The sequence below is a fragment of the Petaurus breviceps genome, unplaced genomic scaffold (assembly GCF_028583685.1).
Source record: "Petaurus breviceps papuanus isolate PSGF00001 unplaced genomic scaffold, PetGlider_PUasm1.0 38, whole genome shotgun sequence".
Taxonomy (NCBI): Eukaryota; Metazoa; Chordata; class Mammalia; order Diprotodontia; family Petauridae; genus Petaurus; species Petaurus breviceps.
In genome coordinates, this window is record NW_027186304.1 from 5,712,567 (window position 1) to 5,720,623 (window position 8,057).

Here is an 8,057-nt window from a genome sequence, read left to right on the forward strand (position 1 = left end):
ACTTTTGGTTGGACAGAAAAGAAATAAGAAAAATCTCCACTGGGATATGCATAAGAATCCATAAAAATCACTTTGGACAGATTTTACCCAAATCAGGATTAGCAGTTCAAGGAATACATGTATTGGCTGGAGTAATAGATTCTAATTATCAAGGAGAAATTGTTGTAACATTCCATAGTTTAGGTGAAGGGCTCATATAGATTCATAAAAATGATAGGATAGTTCAAGTGATTATTGTTCCTTGTAAAACAATACCACTTGTAAAAACTGACCCTCCTTCCAAAATAAGTGTCAGAGAAACTGAAGGATTTGGTTCTACTGATAGAATAAAAGCAGGAGCTAAAGTATGGGTAAAACAGAAGCCAGATGATGTTCCAAAGGCTGCAGAGATTATAGCACATGGGTAGGATAACACTGTAACTATTATTTATTCTGGAGAAGACGATTACAAAATTTTACCCTTAACTCATTTATTCTACCGTGAGTGAGGCTACAGCCATCTGGTTATTGTCTCTTTGCTTCCTCTTGACTTTTTGTCTGTTCACCCTGTTTTCTAGATTTGTTTCTGCAGGCTTGGTACCCTCCACCTGTAGATCCCTGATAGCTTAAGCTGGATGTCACCCCCTGTCTGCAACTGTGATGTGTCACCCTTGGACCTGGCATCAAGCACATTAAGAACTGACCTTTCAAATGGACCCCTCAGAACAGGGACAGCTCTACATCCAATTTCAGCAGCAAGTAGCCATGGAAGAAGAGACCTTCACCCCTCACCACAAGATTTTGGGGCCCCATTTGTTCGGGGTGGGGGGAATGATGGGGAGCTTGTGCTCAAGCCCCACCCTAAAATATGGTTTTCTGTGTTTATTGTGTGCTATCCTTGTTATATTGTTGTGAAATTCTGTTGACACCAGTTATTCCTACTGTAAGTAAGGGACATGAAAGATGTTGGGGCCGAATGTAAGGGTTATGGGATTTAAAGATCTTCCATGCCCCATTGGACTTGCTGATGTAGCAGGAAGGGGTGGGGCAAGAGGAAGCGGAAGCCAAGCTAGAGTTCCTGCAGTGGTGGGGATGGTGGCTGAGGCAGCAGCAGTGGTAGCGGCCAAGGTGGAGGTGGAGGCGTGAACCCCTTTTTGAGCGAGCCAGAACTTCTGCTAAGGACTCCTGCTGAGGACTGCCAGGGGCCAGAGCTGCTGGGAGCACGCTTCCAGGACGCTGAGTAGTTGCTGTGAGTGGGGAGAGGAGGACCTTTGCCTGAGGCAGCCTATTCTGTTTTAAAGGCTTGAGAATGTGGATGCTTGCTACTTTTTCTACCTGTGCCAATTTCATAACTACTCAGATGGCTTTGACTTTCTGGTTTTGGGACTCAGGCTTTTGGTATTTTAATAAATGTTCTCTCTTTATCCCCCATATAGAAAGCCTGATGTATTTTGTGATGGATAACCACATCAGCATATTGATTATTGCCGTAGGCATTGTGAATATGGCATTGCTGATATAGTTAGGGAGAGGCGTGTTTACTATGTCCTGTGCTGTGCACTGGTTTGTGAGCCACCACACACACATTTCAGCCCTGGAGCTGTGACCAGGGTCCCTGCTCTCCTGGGCCCACAAACTCTGCTATGCTAGGGCTCCTCCTTGCAATGGGCCTAAGATCCAGGCCTATGACTCAAAGGCAAGGAAAGTAAATGCAGCAGATATGGTTCAGCCCCTGGTGCTGTCCTCTGAGATCTCCTTCTGGCTCATTTTCCCATCCCCTGAGATCTCCTTCTGGCTCATTTTCCCATCCCCTGAGATCTCCTTCTGGCTCATTTTCCCATCCCCTTACTCTCTGTGGGCTGAGAAGTCTGAAAAATGTGACCACTCTTACTGATTTAGTTGCCTGAGGCCTGCTCTTGGTTTGCTAGGGTCTGACCTACACTGACATAGCTTCTGCTGGACTATGCTCCTCTCTCACCCTGGTACAGGAAACCTTTTCCTACCAAACTGCCAAGTTGTTCTTGGCTGTAAAATTATTTTACTCTATCTTTTTGTGGGTTCTGTCACTCCAGAATTTGTTTAAAATCATTATTTTTAAATTAAATTTTATGTTTATTTTTAGGTTACATCATTCATTTCCACAAAGTTTTGATTTAAAAATTTTCTCCCTGTCGTTCCCCTACCCACCACCCCAAAACAGTAAAACCACTGTATAACACCTTCTCCAATCTGCTCTCTCCTATATCCTTCCCCATTCTCCCTCTAACTTTCTAGTAGGGCAAAATGGATCTCTATATCCCACTGTCTGTATATCTTATTTCCCAGTTGCACATAAAAAAAAATAATATATTTTTTTAAACATTTGATTTTAAAACTTTGAATTCCAGATTCTTTCCCTTCCTCTCTTGTCACCCACCCTTACTGGGAAGATAAGCAGTTTCATATAGGTTTTACATGTGTAACTATGCAAAACATTTCCATAGTCAATATATTGTGAAAGACTGATTATATTTCCCTCCCTCCTATCCCGACCCCCACTTGTCCTATTCTCTACTTTGACCTTGTCCCTTTTCAAAAAAGTGTGCATCAAACTTCCCTCCCCACAACCTAACCTTCATTCCATCATCCCCCCTCTCATCCCCTTCCCCCTACTCTCTTGTAGGGCGAGACACCCTATTTAGTGTGTATGTCATTCCCTCCCTAAGCCAAATTCAATGAGAGTAAGGTTGACTCAATTCTTTTTGCCTTCCTGTTCTTCCCTTCCTTTGTAATAGTTTTCCCTTGCCTCTTCTATATGAGATAATTTACCTCATTCTGTCTCTCCCCATCTTCTCTCACTATATTCCTCTCTCACTTCTCAATTTCACCTCTTCATTATCATCCTTTCCTATTCAATTGGTTCTGTGACTTCTGTCTATGTACACCTGTACACATATATACACACACTCTCATAGATATTCATATACCCATATACCCCCTATATAGAGACATATATGTACATATACATATATTTCTGTGTGTATGTATATATATGTGTATATATATATATGTATACATATATTCCCCTCAACTATCCTCATACTGAGAAAAGTTTCATCAGTTATCTTTATCGTTTTTTCATGTAGAAATGTAAATAGTTCAACTTTGATAAATTCCTTATGATTTCTTTTCCCTGTTTACCTTTTCATGCTTCTCTTGCTTCTTGTATCAGAATGTCAAATTTTCTATTCAGCTCTGGTTTTTTCATCAAGAATGCTTGAAAGTCCTCAATTTCATTGAATTACTATATTTTTCCCTGAAACAAGATACTAAGTTTTGTTGGGTAGGTGATTCTTGGTTTTAATCCCAGCTCCTTTGACCTCCAGATTATTGTATTCCAAGCCCTTTAATACCTCAATGTAGAAGCTGCCAGATCCTGTCTTATCCTGATTGTGTTTCCAAAATATTCAAATTGTTTCTTCATGGCTGCTTGAAATATTATCTCCTTTATCTGGGAATTCTAAAACCTGGCTATAATATTCCTAGTTTTCTTTTTGGTATCTTTTTTAAGAGGTGATCAGTTGATTCTTTCAACTGTTATTTTGCACTCTGGTTCTAAAATATCAGGACAATTTTCCTGGAAAATTTCTTGAAAGATGATTTCTAGGTTCTTTTTTATGGCTTTCAAGTAGTCCAATAATTTTGAAATTCTCTCTCCTGGATTTATTTCCCAATTCAGTGTTTTTTTTTCCAATATGATATTTCACATTGCCTTCTATTTTTTTCATTTTTTTATCTGTTTAATAGTATCTTGATTTCTCATAAAGTCACTAGCTTCCATTTGCTCCAATCTAATTCTGAAGGAATGATTATCTTCAGTGAGCTTTTGAAATTCTTTTTCCATCTGGAAAATTTGGCTTTTTAAGGCATTCTTCTCCTCATTGGCTTTTTGAGCCTCTTTTGCCATTTTAGTTAGTCTATTTTTAAGGTGTTATTTTCTTCATTCATATAGTTCACTTCTTTTCATGATTTTCTTTCATCATTCTCATTTTACTTCCCAATTTTTCCTCCACTTCTCTTATTTGGTTTTCAAAATACTTCTTAAGCTCCTCTATGGCTTGTAAACAATTCATGTTTTTCATGGAAGCTTTTGGTACAGGAATTCTGACTTCATTGTCTTCCTCCTGTTTTTTTTTGTCCTCAAAAAAGGAATTCAAACTCAGATTGCTGTGCTTGCTTTGCTTCCTTTGCTTGCTCATGTTGCCACTCAATTATTTGATTTTTGAGCTTTTTGCCACAGTAGAACTCTGCTTCCAGAAAGGAAAGCTTTGTCCCAAATTGGGGTTCTCACAGCCCCTGTGTGTCAGCTGCTTCTCTCCCTGGGTCAGAGGCCAGACCATATTCCCAGATCCCCTGTTCCCAAAAAGTCTACCCTGAACTCTCACTTTGTGTTTGTCATTTATTGGTTGATAATTCTGGAAACTGCCACAGCTGCTGGTGATCCACTCTTCCAAAATCCCTCCAGCCAGGGCTGGCTGTGGCCACACTGAGGCTAAAACCTGGGACTCACTCAGGGCTGGTCTCTTCTCCCAGCAAGCTGTGATGGACCCTTCCTGTCAGCCTGCAGGGCTTTCAGTAGGAGATTTGTTTCTCTCTGTCACTTTTTGGATTCTGTAGCCCTAAAGTTTGTTCAGAGTCATTTTTTGTAGGTATTTGAGGTGGTTATGGAGGGGGGTATATGGAGTTTTCCTGCTTCTACATTGTCATCTTTGCTCTACTCTCCCAGAGTCATTATTTAAAGATACTTGGAGGGGATGGGGGAGATCTCAAGCAAGTCCCTGCCTTTACTCTGTCATCTTGATTGTGCCTCAACAACTTTTCTTGCCAAGTTCTATGATAGAAAGATAAATCCAAGAAATCAGAGATAAAAGGTTTAAATTTGAGAGGGCACTTATGCATCATCAATATGGTTGAATATGTTTTTATCATATTCTATAGAATGCCATGATCCTTCCAGATGGGCTCCATTCTCACTGTGATTGGAGAGAGTGGAGGCTAACCCTTCAATGAAGTAAGGCACCAATCTCTTCATGTTTCATAGGTTGCATTCCTCTGGACTTCATCATGCCCCCACTCTAAGTAATTCCCCCTGCTCCACCTTCTTTTCAATTTTTTATGTGTTGTTTTTCTCCATTAGTTTATGAAATTCTTGAGGGATTGTCTTTTGTCTTTCTTTGAACCCCCCAACACTTAGCACAGTGCCCAGCACACACTTAGTGCTTAATAAACATTTATTGATTGACTATTTGGTTAGCTGACATAGGAGTGTAGATGTAGTGACTTGTGTTGATCTAGATCTAGTGACTTGCCCAAGATCATAAAGATAGTATTCTGATAGTTCTATAGGTGAAAAAATTGGCATTCTGATTGCTGTTCTTATCAGACTTGATGATGAATGACTTCTTCAAGACCACACAGATCTCTGGGATTCAGTCTCGGATTCTCCAACTCTTAATCCAGAGCTCTTAAACACTTCCCCCTCCCAATATAATTAGACCAATTGTTTTCAGGACTAAGAGAATTGAACTTTGAGTTCATTGCCAACAAAATAGTTATAGTCATTTTGAATTAAACTGATTGTCAATCACATCTGCAGGGAGTCCAATAATTATAAGGTATAATCTTATGAGTCATATTCAATTCTCTGAGGCTTATATATCACTTATAGAGTGCCAATCAGCAGACATTTGACAAATTAGTCACTCAACTTTTGATGAACTCAGGTGTCTATAATGAAAACATTAGATATAGACATAGTGTTGGAGACTGGGAAGATGGAATTGAATCAACCATATAATGAAGATATTTATGTCAAAAGACTTCCAAAAAAAGACTTATGAAGGCCTGATTCCCTGGTTATCTGACTAAATGGAGTATTGTTTCAAAAAGGATTTTTTTTTTTCTTTGCTTTACTTCCAGGGAGAAAAGAAAAAGACATATATGATAAAAAGCTCTCAGATATCATCAACATAGGTCAAGTTTTAAATGGATCCATGGTAATTATATCCAAATTAATATCAGAATGAAGTGAGATTAGAACTGAGGTCTCCCTGATCAGGGATCCCGTATTCCAGCTATTAATACATATGGTCGTGGTGTGGGATGGTCCGCTGCCCCTTGGGCCTTCCTGCCTGCCGGAGACATGGCCTGGGGCCCCGGCTCGCTAGGCTGCTGCTGTCCCACCCCCAGCCCGCCATGATGCCCAAGAGAGGGAAACGACTCAATTTCCGGACCCACGCACGATGTCTGCTCCGGTCGAGTGACAGTGGCAGATTACACCAACTCAGATCCGGCAGTCGTGAAGTCTGGAGTCAAAACAGCTGTTGCCAATGCTGTCCAACAGGAAGTGAAATCTTTGTGTGGCTTGGAAGCCTCCCAGGTCCCCACGGAAGAAGCTTTCTCTGGGGCTGGGGAGCGTGTGACAGCAGTGAGATGGATGCCCAAGAGGAAAGCATTCATGAGCAGAATGTCTTCAGAAGAAGGAAAAGCAAAGGACACAAAGAAGCCCTGAGGGGGCTGTTGGAGAAGAGTATCCCAGGGATGCTTGGCTTTTATTGGCCTCCTACATTCGTCCTGAGGACATAGAGAAATTTTCCCTGATGTGTAAGGATGCCTGGACAGTCACTTGCATTGCCGCCTTTTGGACCAGATTGTATGGAAGGCGCTACCCGCTGGACGCCTATCTGCCCCTCCGCCTGCGGCCGGAGTCTATGGAGAAGCTGCGCTGTCTCCGGGCATGTGTGATCCGGTCTCTGTACCACACGTATGAGCCGTTTGCTGCTCGAATCTCCAGGAATCCGGCCATTCCAGAGACCACTCCCAGAACGTTAAAGAACCCCAAAGGCTGCGTTTCTGGTACAGACAGATTTTGGGGAACAGACAAGAACCAATGTGGGAATTTAACTGGAAGTTCAAAAACAGTCCCCTAGGTTAGAGTAAGTGTGTGGGAGGGCTGCAGCCTCCGTTCAGTCTGAAGATGTTCACACCAACCCAGACCTGGACGGCTGCCTCCTACAAGTCACCATGGGCATGCTTTGTACCCTGTTTACCATCAACGCGAGTAGTGACCGGGCGAGGCTGGTGTTCCAGGACACTCCCGTGCAGAATGGTCGGACACACCGACCAGGGTGTACGAGTCATGTGGGACCCGGGGCACAGGGTTCGTCTCCTTGGCTGGCGGCACCCTCAATATCCCTTTTCCTTGAGAGCTTAGTCACTGCCGCCTGTCTTTGGGGGCAGCCCTGAGCCAGTTGGATAATCCGTCAGTCGTAACAATCCAACTAGGAAGGGGGCAGCTGGATTGCCTTTCCTGTTAGTAACTCCGATGCTGCTCAATTTCTGGGGACTCTTACATGGGGCTACAGAAGAATCAAGGGGGAAACAATGATTTGTAAACCTATTTTAATGTAAATTCTGCATTTGAAAGGAGAAACCTGGCCCTGTTCTTTGCTTTAAAAGCCCTTTTTGGTGCTATGGAGTTTGGTGTCTTTTATTTACCCCAGTGAAAATGGACGATCTTGATTTGAGAAGAACCCAGCTATTTTGAATCCCCAAACTGGAAAGCTTCAGCTTTCCTTTGTGGATTTGAGTCCCATATTGGCCCATCTGCATATAAGTGAAATGTCTTTCTTCTAGGAAATAAAACAAGGTAGTAGGGTTCTCAGAAAAAAAAAATTCATACGCTCTACTTCTTCCAGCATCTGCAATAAATATTCAAATTTGAAACTATCACAATAAATACTAAAATTAATGGTAATTTGGTTTCAGTGTCTCCAGAAGATATTAACTTTTAATATATTCATTCATTTGCCTATTTTTGATGAGTGACTTTTAGTCAAGGCAACAAGTATTTTAATTATTTATTATGTGCCAAACACTGTGGATATGAATAAGAGCGAAAATAAAGGCAATACCTTTTCTCAAAGTGCTAACATTCTAATAGGAGAAGAAAGCACATAAAAAAACTGAAAAGGAAGAAAGGGAGAGAGGGAGAGACAGATAGAGAGACAGAGACAGAGAGAGAGACAGAGAGAGACAGA

At 41.6% G+C, this 8,057-nt stretch overlaps 1 pseudogene; it reads left to right on the top strand.

Moving 5' to 3' along the window:
• The first annotated feature begins 6,216 nt into the window (after window positions 1-6,216).
• Window positions 6,217-7,231, top strand: LOC138169977 (transmembrane protein 183A-like; annotated as a pseudogene).
• The last annotated feature ends 826 nt before the right edge of the window (window positions 7,232-8,057 follow it).